General features: G+C 36.6%; 1 protein-coding gene across 4 annotated transcripts in view; it reads left to right on the plus strand.

The window, feature by feature from the left end:
* GPATCH2 (G-patch domain containing 2) overlaps positions 1 to 15,564 on the plus strand; it is a 180,706-nt gene that overhangs the window by 146,861 nt on the left and 18,281 nt on the right. The gene's annotated exons all lie outside the window — the stretch shown is intronic.

Below are 15,564 nucleotides of genomic sequence, written 5' to 3' on the forward strand. Positions count from 1 at the left end.
TATTGAGAGGCTAAAGGAAAAAAACAAGACAAGATTTGCTGCCACTTTTCCAGATATGATAAAATAACTTGATCATTCATCACTGGTTCCCAGAGATTGTGTGAACTCTGTATTTTAAGAACAAAACACATTTCCTGGCCCTCAGTACTTTTCCATCACTAATTTAGAAGTGCTGACATCCGTACCTCCTGAGGGGGGGGGGGGGGGGAAATAAAAAGGACAAGCACTCAGGGGCCTGAGTCTATCTGTTGTTCCTCTTTTCTGGGAAATCTGCTGTTCCTGAAGGCCCCAGGAAACAGCACAGCCTGAAACAGGTCTCTTCACATCCCTAAAAGAGGGAAGCCTGTTAAGGATGGAAGCTGGGGAAATGTGGGGAAAGAGACATGGTGATAGTATGAAAGAAAAATGTCACATAGTGATACATGATAAATGTTAATAAGAATATTGAGCATACATTTTCCAGATTTTCTGTAACCCACCAACCCTTTCAAATCTCAGTCCTGTCCAGACTTCTAAATATTTTGGATAGGTTGGAAAAAATAATGCATCATCTACATTATATTTTTGTGATTTTATTTTATTTTGGAATTCTGTGTAAATTAATAATGAAATGGAGGGTTCTAAATTGAGAAAATTTACACAAAATGTGATCAGAGATTTGAAAAGCATATTTTTGCTTGAGAAGTAGAAATATTGAGTTCAGCCTCCTTTCCATCAGGTCAGAAAGAAAATCCCCATTTACATTTGAACAGAACTCATTCAGTTTCATCTGATGATACAGATCACTGTATTTTGTTACACAGATGTGACAAATAGAATTACAGCTGCTCTTTATTTGATCTTCTAAAGAGACAAAGATGTGCAAGGATGCTGTCTGCTCCCTTTTTCCCATCATGTCATCTGTTGTTTGGGAAGGAGTCCTAATTTGCAGCAGATACAAAACTATTTGTCGTGATGCAGGTTTGCCAAAAATAAATGAAACCATTAATTACTACATTTTTTGAGCAGCTGTTAATAGATTGGGATAAGAAAACTGTACATTAGACTACTGGTTAATTACAAGAACTATAATTGTTTAATGTGGCTTTTGTGGAATGAAATTACTGTACCAGAAGATGTGAACTCTGTCTGTTTTTAGACACTGTACAGGAAAATGAACACATAGCTTTATATCAATATATCTAAGAATTGGTATATTTATACTATAATTACTCACTGTTGTCATCCTACACATTTATTTATATTCCTAACAAAAATACATTAAATTGGAGTTAAGATTAATATATATCCGTAATTAAAGTATAAAAAATTACAGAGATGTTGTAGTAATTCAAATACAATGCACTACAAATACAGTAAATTGAGAATTAAGGTTAAACTTAAAGGTGTATGTTAAGATAGAAACATATAGCTAAAGCACACAGACCATCTTAACTCTTCTTTTAGTGACATTAATATTATTGTATGGTTATTGCATATACAAAATAGTGTTTCTAGTTGCAGATTAAATTTAAATGATTTTTAAAGACACTACATTTTTCCTCATGGTGTCACCCTCAGAGACGATGATGGCATGGTATACTATCAATGGCTACCACTTTCTTTGTGGCAGGTAGGATTCAGTCTAATTGAGAAAAATAGAAGATTGTGGCCATTTTGAAAAAGAGCAGTTTTTCATGGAATTCTCTGTAGTAGAATATTATTTGTCAGGCACTGCAGTAAAAGAAACTTTCAGTTAAAAAGAATAATAGTAAAAAATGAACTTTAATCCCTTTTTTAAAAACCTTGGACTATAGCCCACGTATAATATTTCAGTAAGTTTTAGCTATATGGAAACTTTGAACAGTCTCTGTTCTTCCATTAATAAGATAGCATGAGAAATAAAAATTATCTGATATTGAGTGCTTAATTTCTTAAATAACATATTTTTAATTAATTGTAACTCATAAACTAATTAATGGATGTGATTGGGCAGAGAATAAATTTTCTGGGATTTTACCAAGTAAACATGCTGTCATTTGGGGGAAGATGCACTGTATTCTTTATATATAAGAAAGTGGTTAAATTCTTGCTTTGAGTGTAAAACTCAAGTGAGCTTTAACTGTGGATTCCGCAAGCAGCTCCTCAGTACTAGTGCTTTAGCCATATCGAGCATTTTACCGTGATCTACACAAATAGTGGAAGGTTCTGAGCAGTTTTGAAAATCTGACTCTTAAAGTCTAAGAGTAAAACTCACTTGTGCTGAAGAGGGCTAGTCAAGACCCTCGACACCATTTCACCATTGTCTAGGAGCTGTGCTGGGAAACTTGAGCAAATGTTCACATAGGAGTTCCTGCTAATCCCCTACACACCACAGAAAGGATCTCTATGCCTGCCCTGCACCAGCACCAAACACAAGGATGGAGGCTAGCCATGGGACTCATGTCAATGCAGATCCAGTGGCCCCAACACCATGTGCAACTGACATGCGTGTACATGCCCATCAGAGATGTTAAGTGCATACTTGGACAGCTAACCCCTCACGCCACTATGCCTACACTCTAATTTTAGCATGCTAGCTCATTCAGAGCTAGTGGGGGTATGTCTCCTCAAGCTGGGAATTTCACCCCCAGCGCAAAGTATAGATATACCTTTGGTGTAATGGAAATTCATGTTAAGAATGTTGGCACAAAATCCCTTTTCCTGGTTAGAGCAAAAGGGTTTGTTTGCCTTGGAATTTCTGAAACAGCAGGAGACCATTATCCTGTAACAACATTCTACTTCAATAACATCATCTCTTTGCTAACCGCATTTCACAGATACTTAAATATGAACCATATCCATCTTTTTTTAATTACTTGACATAAATATCATAATATATGTTATGTTTAGAATTCTGTAATCTAAAATCAGTTGAGTGAACTCTCTTGATCATAGAGTATATCTTCTCATTCTTCACTTCTAAAAACAAATTAAGTTAGGTTTTCCTTCATTGTCATCATAATACCCTTTTATGGACATTTTAAGAGTCGTTCTTTCAACATGACTTTTTCATTACAAATCATTCCAAGTCCTCTGTCTCAGTAGGTTCCAGTATTGTAGACACAGGAGTTTCCCATGATGAAAAGTACAAAATGGTGGTATTTCTTTGGGAGGAAAGCTATAGTCTTGAATGATCTGTTTTAATTTTGTTAAAACAGAATTTTTCTTTCCTAGCATTCTTTGTTGACTTGTTTGTGCACCAGGATATTGGTTTGGATTTGCCTTTGTCTAATTCATATACTTTTGATCAATTCCAACTCATGCCCAATTATATTACACTAAATTAACATAATTCAACAGATGTTGATATTTAAATGTTTTCTGGCATTCACGTCTTGGACAGCTGTCTTAGAGCTTGGGGAAAAGGCAAACGTTTAGAGTTAAATGCTGAACATATGCTTAAATTACTAATTAGAAAGAAGAAAAAACAATGCATTATCCTTTCTGAGGACAGTAAACCTCTAATTCGGATTTTTTTTTTAAAGACTTTTAGTTCACAGTTAAAGTCCATTGGTCTCTGGAGATTGGGTGCTGTGGCATATACTGTGGAATTGGACTTGATTTCCATTTGGATTTGCTGAACGTGATGCCAAAAGAGACTTGCTTCATTCCGGTGAACTTGAATTAAGTCTCAGAAATGCTGGAAAAAGACAATGTGAAGACAAGTGTTAGAGTACTGTAGGTGGTGATGAGATAGTCCACTGACAAGAAATATTAATATTTTCCCATTCATAGTTAAATTGTGCTAATACTCCATTAAAACAAATGTCACTCTTACGTTTAAAATTGCATGCTGAACAGATTGGCTTGATATGAAAGGAGTTTGACATAGAACAATGCTACTATCACATCTGTTTAACATTTAATAAAAAGAAAAAAAGTGCATCACTTTTGATGGTTAATGTAATGGTCTTCACAATGGTAGAGGCAGATGCTGCAATCTGTGTTATGTTGGTGATGTCATTTTTATAACCAAGTCTGTGGAAAAAGCTTCAGAGCTTGTAAAGTGAGTAACTGGATCTAGGGTGGAATTCTGATTTCATCTGAACAGGGTTTTTTGTTGTTGTTTTTTGTGTAAAAAAAAAGTGATAACTCTTGGAAGGTATACTCGTAAGTAAGAGTTAGAAATGAACGTTCTATATTTCTATATAATATATATAATTTTCTATAAAAAGAACGAGGAGTACTTGTGGCACTTTAGAGACTAACAAATTTATTTGGGCATAAGCTTTCATGAGCTAGAACCCACTTCATCAGATGCATGGAGTGGAAAATACAGGAGCAGGTATAAATACTTGAACAGATGTGAGTTGCCTTACCAAGTATAAGGTCAGACTAACAAGACAATTCAATTAACAGCAGGATACAAAGGGAGGAAAAATAACTTTTCAAGTGGTAATGAGAGTGGCCCATTTCAGACAGGTTTCAGAGTGAGTGTGTAGCTGTAAATACAAAATTATTTTGCCAATTTCTTTTTATTAATAATTGAAAAAGATTGCTATAAACACTTTTGGTAAATTTTACAGACAATCCTAATTACAGCAGCAAGACTCTAGTCAAGAGGCTGCATATCTTACTAGTAACGTACACTTTTTTTAGTTGTTTATAACTATATATGGAGTTTCTGAAAATTAGCATCAGAGGCTGCAACCCAGGAATTATTTTTTTAGGGCTGTCAATTAATCTCAATTAACTGACGCGATTAACTCAAAAAAAAAATCACAATAAAAAAAATTGTGATTAATCTCAGTTTTAATTGCACTGTTAAACAATAGCATACCAATTGAAATATATAAAATATTTTGGATGTTTTTCTACATTTTCAAATATATTTAGTTCAATTACAATACAGAATACAAAGTGTACAGTGCTCACTTTATATTATTTTTATTACAAATACTTTCACTGTAAAAATTCACCTCATACAAGTACCGTAGTGCAATCTCTTTATCATGAAAGCGCAACTTACAAATGTAGATTTTTTTTTGTTACATAACTGCACTCAAAAATAAAACAATGTAAAACTTTAGTGCCTACAAGTCCACTCAGTCCTACTTCTTGTGCAGCCAATCGCTAAGAGAAACAAGTTTGTTTACATTTATGGGAGATAATGCTGCCTGCTTATTATTTACAGCGTCAGTGAGACGTTGTATAATGTCACTGAAAGTGAGAACAGACATTCACATGACATTTTTGTAGCCGGCTTTGCAAAGTATTTACATGTCAGATGTAACATTTGTATGCCCCTTCATGTTTTGGCTACCTTTCCAGAGGACATGCTTCCATGCTGATGAGGCTCGTTAAAAAAAAATAGGCGTTAATTAAATTTGTCTCGGATGACGACCCAACATGTTGTTGGTTTTAAGAATACTTGCACTGCAGATTTGACAAAACGCAAAGAAGGTACCAGTCAGGGCCAGCACTTCCACTAGGCGACCCTAGGCAGGATTTGGATCCTAGGCAGGATCGCCTAGGGCGGCAGGATTTGGGGGGCGGCATTTTGCCGCCCTCGGCGGAAATTCGGCAGTGGGGGGTCCTTCCGCTCTGGATCTTCGGCGGAAATTCGGCGGTGGGTCCTTCACTCGCTCCAGGACCCGCCGCCGAAGTGCCCCAAAGACACGGAGCGGAAGGACGCCTGCCGCCGAATGCTCAGAGGAGGAGCGCTGCTGCCTAGGGCGGCAAAAACCCTGGCGCCACTCCTGGTACCAATGTGAGATTTCTAAAGATAGCGGCCGCACTCAGCCCAAGATTTAAGAATCTCAAGTGCCTTCCAAAATCTGATCAGGACAGGATGTGGAGCATGCTTTCAGAAGTCTTAAAAGAGCAACACTCTGATGCGGAAACTACAGAACCCAAACCACCAAAAAAGAAAATCAACCTTCTTCTGGTGACATCTGATTCATGATGATGAAAATGAACATGCGTTGGTCTGCACTGCTTTGGATGATTATCGAGCAGAACCCATCATCAACGTGGACAGGTCTTCTGAAATGATGGTTGAAGCATGAAGGGACTATGAATCTTTAGTGCATCTGGCACATAAATATCTTGCAATGCCGGCTACAACAGTGCCATGAGAACGCCTGTTCTCACTTTCAGGTGACATTGTAAACAAGAAGCGGGCAGCATTATCTCCTGCAAATGCAAACAAACGTGTTTGTCTGAGGCCTGGTCTACACTGGGGAGGAGGGATCGATCTAAGTTATGCAACTTCAGCTGAAGTCGATATACTTAGATCGACTTACCGTGGTGTCTTCACCGCGGTGAGTCGACTGCTGCCGCTCCCCCGTCAACTCTGCCTGCGCCTCTTGCAGCGGTGGAGTACAGGAGTCAATGGGAGAGCGCTCGGGGTTCGATTTATCACGTCTAGACTAGACATGATAAATCGACTCGCTGGATCGGTCGCTGCCCACCAATCCGACGAGTGGTGTAGACATACCCTCAGTGATTGGCTGAACAAGAAGTAGGACTGAGTGGACTTGTAGGCTCTAAAGTTTTACATGGTTTTATTTTTGAATGCAGTTATTTTTTGTACATAACTCTACATTTTAAGTTCAACTTTCATGATAGAGATTGCGCTACAGTACTTGTATTAAGTGAAATGAAAAATACTATTTTTTATTTTTATAGTGCAAATATTTGTAATAAAAAATAAATATAAAGTGAGCACTGTAGACTTTGTATTCTGTGTTGTAATTGAAATCAATATATTGGAAAATGTGGAAAACATCCAAAAATATTTATATAAATGTTAGTCTATTATTGTTTAACAGCACGATTAATCACGATTAATTTTTTAATCGCTTGATTGTCCTAATTTTTTTATCTTTGATTTTGACTTTAGGATTTAGATAATATAAATACAAAAGCAAACACAGATGGTATACCCTATTTTTGCATTTAAAATTGCATCAATTCTTCTAATTCCATGTGGTAAGCAATTTGTTCATAGTGCCTACTTGTTCTACTTATATTTTGGTTTTAAAATATTGACTTTCAAACTGGCTACTTTGTGCTACAGATATCTGCAATATATTTTTTCATGGAATTTTGCTATTGGTGGCACATTATACTGAATACTTAATTTTATGGTAGATGAAAATGGCTGAGTTGCCTTTTAATAATATATATTCTGATAAAACAGTATTTGCCTATAGCAAAATTAATGTGAATTTAAAAACACTGACCTTACTTAATACATATTTACCTAATATAGACTCTACCTCGATATAACACTGTCCTCGGGAGCCAAAAAATCTTACCGCGTTATAGGTGAAACCGCGTTATATCGAACTTGCTTTGATCCACCAGAGTGCGCAGCCCCGCCCCCCCGCATTATATCCGAATTCGTGTTGTATTGGGTCGCATTATATCGGGGTAGAGGTGTATATATTAGAATGTTTCATTTAAGAATGCTTAATGTATTTATCTGCTACCTAGTTCTTTGTTAACTCGGGGCACTGGAATGTAGAGTTCTCCCAATTCACCATACATTCAGTCTGGCTACTGCACATTTCCACTGAGCAAAGCCAGTGCATATAAGCCATATTCCCCATAGCAACAGGTTCTGATATGAGTGATTAGGTGATAATCATAAATTCATATTGAAGACATAATCAAAATCTCCATCCACATGGTCATCAAAGTCTGATCCCTCTTACTTCAAACCATCCATGTCAGCTTTTACTGGTTCTATAAAAACTGTGAAATTAAGTATCTAATCCCTGTCATTCTCCAATTAAGTAAGTTTAGATGGATGTGGCTGTAGAGGGAAAACGCTTGCCCTCATCTATAGCCTGAGTAAAAGGAGCCAAATACCCCACAAAATCAACTGTTGGAAAAGGGGGGAACAAATTGCTTGAGAACAAAGCAGCTGTCAGAGTGACATCAGTAGAAATTAGCTGGTACTCTAGCACTTCTTGCTGACACTGACTGTCCAAATCACCGCCACAAATGCTATTGACAAACAACAAAATAGATTTCAGACATTGATTTGACCTAAAGTTAGACAAATCCAATCATAGTGGGTGACATCTATCTCAAATATTCCTAACAAAATGAAACAGAGGTGTGTTGTTTTTTTAAAGAGAAACCTATACGATAATATTATCAGGTGAGGTCCAAATTCTCCATCTTTACAGAAACAATTTTGATCATTCTTATTTGTCTTTGTCTACAGAAGCACTGGTGTCACAGCCATGAGCTATGCACTTACCAATACTGTCCTCGCAGTATCCTGGTATATGAAACGTGTATGGATGGGGGGAGAAAAAACCCTACATACTAGATTTCTGTGAGACAACCCTGCAGTAATTAGTATATCAATCATTTGCTATTCAAATGGACACCAAAGTGCATGGGATTGGAGGCACAGCCAACAATGCCCCTTTGCATCTTAAAAAACTAACTTTAAATGTTCCTTTGCTAAGGTTGTGTCTACACTGCCACTTTCAGCACTAAAACTTTAGTCGTTCAGGGGTGTGAAAAAACACCCCCGAGTGACAAAAGTTTTAGCACTGAAAAGCGCCAGTATAGACCGCGCTTTATCACCAGGAGCCGCACTCCCGGTAATAAAGCTACCACCCAGCGATAAAGCATGTCTACACTGTCCATGTCACAGCGCTGCCGCGGCCGTGCTGTAACATTGGCAGTGTAGCCATACCCTAAGGAGAGTGCTTTAGGATGTGTGGCGCGCTTGTCACATTCTGGACAGCTACAGTTCACATCTTGGGAAAGTGGGAGATACATGTTCTGACTTCAGTCAGTTGTTCTTATTTAGTGTTATAAACTTTGGGTTGTTTTTTCTCTCTCCCCTTAAATATCTATATAAGGATTTTTCTTCTACTTTCCACAGAGAAGCACTCCCAAATCGTGCAGGTTAGAGCGAGGCAGACCCTATCAGTAAATGACAAATGTTATCCTTCTGTTGGACAGACTGACATCCTCTAGATGACTGGAAAAAGTCGTAGAACAAAGGAACTATAAGATTTGGTGCAATAGTTCTGTGCCACAAGGGAAAAAGGGGTTGAGATTTAGGAGTGAACCTTTTCTAATGAACCTGTTTGCCATTGTTTTGCATATATATTGCTTTGCAACATACATCTCTTGCATTTTGTAGTACCATATTGTGAAGGTGCCATAACTGTACCATAGTTAGTTGTGTTGAGATGTGCATTTGAGGCAGGATTAAACCTCTTTATGTATGAGTAATATTATGTACTGTCCCCAAACTTACAGCACTAACTAGCTGGTGGGTAATTTCATGTAAAATGTTACAGTTCTTCTGGGATATTATTTTTAGAAAATGTTCCCTAATACTAGAAGGTGATTGCACAGAAGGTTGTGACTTTGCATAAGCATCCAAACTTTTGGAAGCTTAATCAAATTAAATCACTGAAACTTGTGTTGGTCCCACTACCATACATAAATATTAAGGTGACAGGAAACTTAGAAATACCTACATGATGTTGTTTAATGCTGTATACTGCTAAAGTGCTCAAATTGTGGTCCATGGCCCTCAGGTAGGTGATGAAGCAGTTGCTAGCTGTCTGTGGAGAACACGAAACCCTAAAAATACATTTAAATACTGTCCAGTTTTCCATGTAAGCAGTTGCTAATCACCACAGAGTTACATCGTCAACTGGAGGAGGCAGTCTACGCAACTTCCAGTCGGAGGAGGACATGTGGTCCAGAAGGCAATCTCTCAACTAAAATGTGGGCCACACTGTGTTTTAAAAAAAAAAAGTTGAGAACTTTTGCTATGCTGTTATTATGCTGTTATTACATATTAGGGACACTAGAATAATGAGACAGTGTGGTCAGTCTGTGCTCTTGTTCAAGAAAGATGGACGACATCATCCACCTTCATTTTGAGTCATTTTATCCTGGTTTTACACATTCTCCATTATCTTATTTCTCTCTATTGTTCTGACCACTGCTCCCCATACTCCCTTCCCATCTCGTACTACACATCTGGACTTAGCCTGCTTTCTGTGACATGTCATAGTTGAGGAAAAAGGTTACTCATAGATCTCCTTTATATCTTATGAGCTCTTCCCATACTTTCTTTCCAAGCCCCTGAGTCACTCTTTCAGTCTCATCTTGAAACCATCCTGTAGTTTGAAAACTAAAATTATTAGAATAGAAATTAAACTTGTAGATCACCACCAGCAATGTCCAAACATGCCACCTAATGGCATAATTACGTTGTCTATTTAAGAAATTGTTGTCAAGCCATTTCAAGCTTCAAATGAGTTGCAGTTATCATGTCGTCCTGTCTCCACTCTCACCCAACTCTTTTGAAATTGAAAATGGACAAAGGGAGTGACATTTCTTCTTAATAATAAAGCCCTTAGATCCTTCTAAAATTCAAACCAGTCAACTCAGCCTTACTAAAATCTGTTTCTAAAGAGCTTCAGTTAGTAACTTATCAAGCATAGCACTAACTACATCATCCAATGATATAATTGAAGAGTTCTACAGCCATCTGCAGGAACTCAATGATACTGTGCTAGGATAGATGTTGCTGTTTACAAAGTATTTCAATGCCCAAGCTGGGTGAAAGTGTTGTTAATCAGAATATAATGGACAGACAAGTATTGGGTGATATCAGTTCATTACATTATGCTGTGAAAATTAGTATTAAAGTGTTATTTCAGCATCAGTGTAGCATACAACATAATCTATGCTTTCCAAATCAGCTGCACAGAAATCCAATAGGTAAGAATGTTTTTGAACAAAGCATGAAAACTCTTCCACTCTTACCTCTGTCAACAACTGCTACTTTCAAAGTTCAAGTTATGTATAAAATTCAGTAAACCAGGGACCTCCATCATGTACAGATAATATGTGCCAAGTCATAGAGGTACAAAATGTAATCTGGCAAATGACTTGATGCTTTGCTGAAGTGTAAACAGAAGTCCAAACAAACTATGGGGAGGAAATGAGGTGTGCATGTATTAACATTGCAATTAATAGTGTAATTATAACACATCAAGAATAGTAAATAATATTGAGCTCAAAGCATTACAGCTTGTGAGGAAAGCGAAAACTCCTAAAAGTAGGGTGACCAGATAGCAACGGTGAAAAAACGGGACGGGGGTGGAGGGTAATAGGCGCCTATATAAGAAAAAGACCCAAAAAATGGGACTGTCCCTATAAAAATGGGACATCTGGTCACCCTACCTAAAAGCAAGAAGACACTGGATTTGGAGCAGTGAGTAGACGTAAAATAAATACATAAATAAATATGTTATTTGTATTGCAGTAGTGCCCAAAAGCCCCTATTTGGAATCAAGGTCTTAGAAAATGTACTTGCACATATGAAGACAACTGCTATACAAACTTAATTCTCACAACACACCTTTGTGAAGTAGCTATGGAATAATTCCCACTTCCAGGGTAATAGGGGTGAAAATTAATTGTTTTTGGAGGAGTACTGTTTTTTACATATGGAAAAATGGACAGGGTGGTTAGTGATTTCCCCATGTCCACATAGCAAGTCCTAGGGGAGAACTATGGTATTCAGTCCACAGCACTATACTGCTTTTTAATGACTGAAGCGAATACTAAATATAGAGTGAAATTCTAACTCCATCTAAATGTTAATAGCAAAGGCGGTGATAATACCTGGGAGCATCATAAACCCTTAAAAGTAGGAAAAGAAGAGGTTAAACAAGTAAAAGTCTGTTTGTTTTCTTTTTTTTCTTTTTGTTTTTATATAAAATATAATCATTTAACAAAACAATATATATAGAAGTACATGCGCAAAGTGGAAATGGCATATAAAGGTCTGTTTTCTGTATCCGTGGTCCATGAAAGTGGACAGCCTCTTTCAAAGAAGGCCGGATATGGATTGAAATGTCAACATGAAACCGAAGGCTTTTTACGCAGGAAAGGGTGGTGCTAATGACGGCTAAGATCCTATTAGCTCAAACTCTGACTTGAGCTGCTATGGATGGCTTTGGAAGCCGAACATCCATAGTTGCAGATGAGAAACACTCATTAAAAATATTGTGTTACCAAGAATACTGAGGTGATAGAAAAATAAGAGTTTGTATGGCAACAGTGTGGATGGATGGTTTCTGTCTGGGGAATTTAAAAGATGTATCATTTAGACATATTTCCCGGAATGATTATCTACAGAAAAAAGTGGGAAGGCAGACTTCCAGAATGGAGGGGGAAAGTAAAGAAAATTAGATAGCACTGAACAGTGAAATAGCCATGAACACTGGTGACTCGTGTTAGAAATGGCTGTCTCCACATTGATGAGGACAGCAGTTTCCATAGTGTAACTTATTTTTTTTATTAATATACATGATTTTTGGTGTGTCGTCTTGTGCTTATAATACCACTACCAACTTTTCCCTGGAAATACTGTATATCAGAGGAAAACGGAATAAAATCTGGCAGTAGATTTTTCCATTCCTTTTTTGTTTAATATGTCGAGGCATGATAATAACAACAAAAAAAATCTTGGCCTACTAGTGTAAGTTCACACCAGTCTGGCTTATGCAGCCTTTTTACTTCCCTCTGCCACAACTTTGCCGCTGCTATGACACTTGCAGGCCTGCTCCACTGTTGTGCAGCTGATGCCCTGTCCATGCTTATATTTTTCTTATTGACAGTGAGTGTTCTTGCCAAACGCCAGGGACCATAGTCACATCTGTTTGTCTCCCAAGCTTGTCTGAGGCTGCTTGGGAACACTTTTTATCCAGAGGGCAGCTTTAACTAGGCCTAATACTCTGAAAAGCCTCTATTTGTAAATGCATACAATGAGGCGACAAGTTCCTGTTGTCTTTCCTTTAAAATTATTCCATTTGACACTGCTTGCTCCAGTCCCTGTCACCAGCACGTCAAAAGCCAAGTTTTCAGGCAAGGTGGTCTTAACAAGTTTTATTTTTTCCCTAATAAAATGCCTAGTTTCCCACCAGAGCACTATTTATAAATGATAGCTTGCAGCAAGCTATGGATAAATAGAGAGAAATCAGGCAAATAGCTTTCTTCCTATTTGTGATCCTTGCTTTTGTGTTTTAATGGTAAGAAGCATATTGTTGAACCCCTAGCCAGACTGTGAGGGTCAGAGTTCTCTCTACGTCTACAATTTAGAAATGTAATATACATGAGCCAGTGTTTGTGTTTATAGCCAAAGAGTAATAGCTTGCTTTCTCTAAACTGTAGCTTTCAGATTAGGAACAGTTCTTTGTCCATTGCTCTTTAAAATATAGCCTTTTGTCTTGCTGCGATTCAATCAACAATACATGTAAAATGGTAGTTGTAATTCCCTGTGGAAATAAATGCAGTGTTTGAAATTAATCTAGTTTTAGTCAAAGGTATAATATTATTATTAGCCTCATAATGGACTGTGGATTTGAAAAAGTGTAATTGTTGCTTTAACGATTTCTTAAGAATATTGGTTAGTTTCTAGCATATAGAAACCTCTAGCTTTTCTTCAAAACCATAGCAAAAAAATAACCACTCTCACCTTGGCTAGTGATCAAATTGTTGTACTTTGCAAAGACAAATGATTCATTTATGCTGAAGGAACAAGGCTGCCTTTCAGACATTCATTGATTTTGAATTAAAAAGTAACTGCTATGTTCTACATGAAGGGTGACAACAATAACAAAGTAGTCCTTACTTAGTGTTATTTGTTGCAACTCCATTGCATGTGCCTGGAGGAAAAGTGGTGGGACCTGAGTACCATAATCTTACTGATCAATAATCTAGATATCTCAATGCAGTGTAACAGATAATCAATTCTGGGTAGAATTACTCAAGCACAGCTAGCTGTTACTCCTGTAGCTCAGGTCTTGAGGTTCAATTGGCTGACTTTATTAATTTTTATCTTTCATCCTACTTGCATCCTTGGGTGATGTGGGTTTGTTTTGTTTTTTTGCTCCCTTTTCCCCGTCTACATAGAAATGCTGGAGAAAGAAACACAGATATTGCACTCTACCTAGTATGAGACATGTCCAGGAGACTTTTACAGTCAAAGGCTCTGCAATAATATAATGGGATATGGATTTTGGGAAGAGGGAACTGGTGATCTATGTTTAGTATTCATTGGTAATCCTATTTCTTGATGTTAAAAAAAAACTACAATGAGATATGAAGGTCTTCACATTTTTTATCTGCAGCATATTCATTCTGAATAAAATGAGGACATATATCAGTTTAACAGTTAAGACAGTTCCTAATTTTAATATTTTGCATTCCTTTATTTGAATTCTGATATTTAGTTTCAGAAAATATATTCTATGGGTGATTTAGTTGCATTATGGATATCAGAGTCAAGTGAGTAATCAAGATAGTAGAAGCCATTCTTGAAGAGACAGTTTTCCCAAGTGTAATATGACTGGATTCATAACCCATTCTCTACATTTTAGCCATTTTTTTTTTTAAAAGCACACACACATCATGTTAATGTACTTTAAATGGTTACTTTAATAGAATATATAAAACATAAATTAAAACCTGCAAGTTTAATAACAACTTTGTTGAAATAGCTTTTTGAATATTTATTTTGCCTTTATTGACCTTTTCTATACTTTATTTAAATTTCCAGTTTTCACTGTTTTTACATGTACTACCAATTACGAAAGATTTGGAGGTTTAAAGAGTCTTACTATAAATTTAGAACTAATTGAAATGTACTCCATGATAGTAGGAGGGGGGGAAAGGATGGTTTCACTATACTTAGCCTTTGGATTTTACATTTTTATTTAAATTCAACTTGTGAGGTTGTTTCAAGAAAGAAAAGTCCATGTTAAAATAGAAAGTTAAGTTAATTGATGCTGAAGTTGTGGCACAATAAATTAATCTGGGATATGCTTTGGAGTATTTTATTTTTTAAATAACCCACTGAAGCCTCTCTATGTGAAATAGCAAAGTCATTACTACATTTATGTTAAAAAGTGGTTTTGTACCATTAAAGGTTAAAAGTTATGACCATTTTCAGCCCAGTTTTGTAGTTTTTCTTTTTTTACAACATTATACAGGAAATCTGAATATTCTTTTAAATCACATAATTAATACTCTGTTACACAATTAATAATAGTATAGCTTAAAGAAAGCTTATGTGCAGTAAAGCAAAATGTATAAATCCTAGACTGAACCCAGGCCCCTTGAATGGGAACATATTACTCTTCATTGGCACCAGTTTACTAGATTTGTTTCCCACCTTGTGATTTAACAAAATTCACTAAGTTATAATTAAAAGAATCGCAATATTGGGACTTGTGTTTTTAGATACTCTATAATGTTTAATACATCTCCATAAATGCCTCTTCTTTTTCCCTTGTCTCCTAATTCTTCAGCCAGCAGTATCTGTGCCGCTCTAAAGGACTGTCAAGTTACTTATAGCAAAATTACTCTATTATTCCATATGCGTTTGAAGAGTTTTCTGTTTCATGTTACCTCAGACATTCCTCATGTTACCTTAAAAGAAATTGATAATACTTTTCCTGTAATAAATGTCATTCTGACAGTAAGGCATTAGTAACCAATTGATAACCTACAACAATATTGTGATCTCTTTAGATA

Source organism: Chrysemys picta, chromosome 3 (assembly GCF_011386835.1).
Source record: "Chrysemys picta bellii isolate R12L10 chromosome 3, ASM1138683v2, whole genome shotgun sequence".
NCBI classification, from domain to species: domain Eukaryota; kingdom Metazoa; phylum Chordata; order Testudines; family Emydidae; genus Chrysemys; species Chrysemys picta.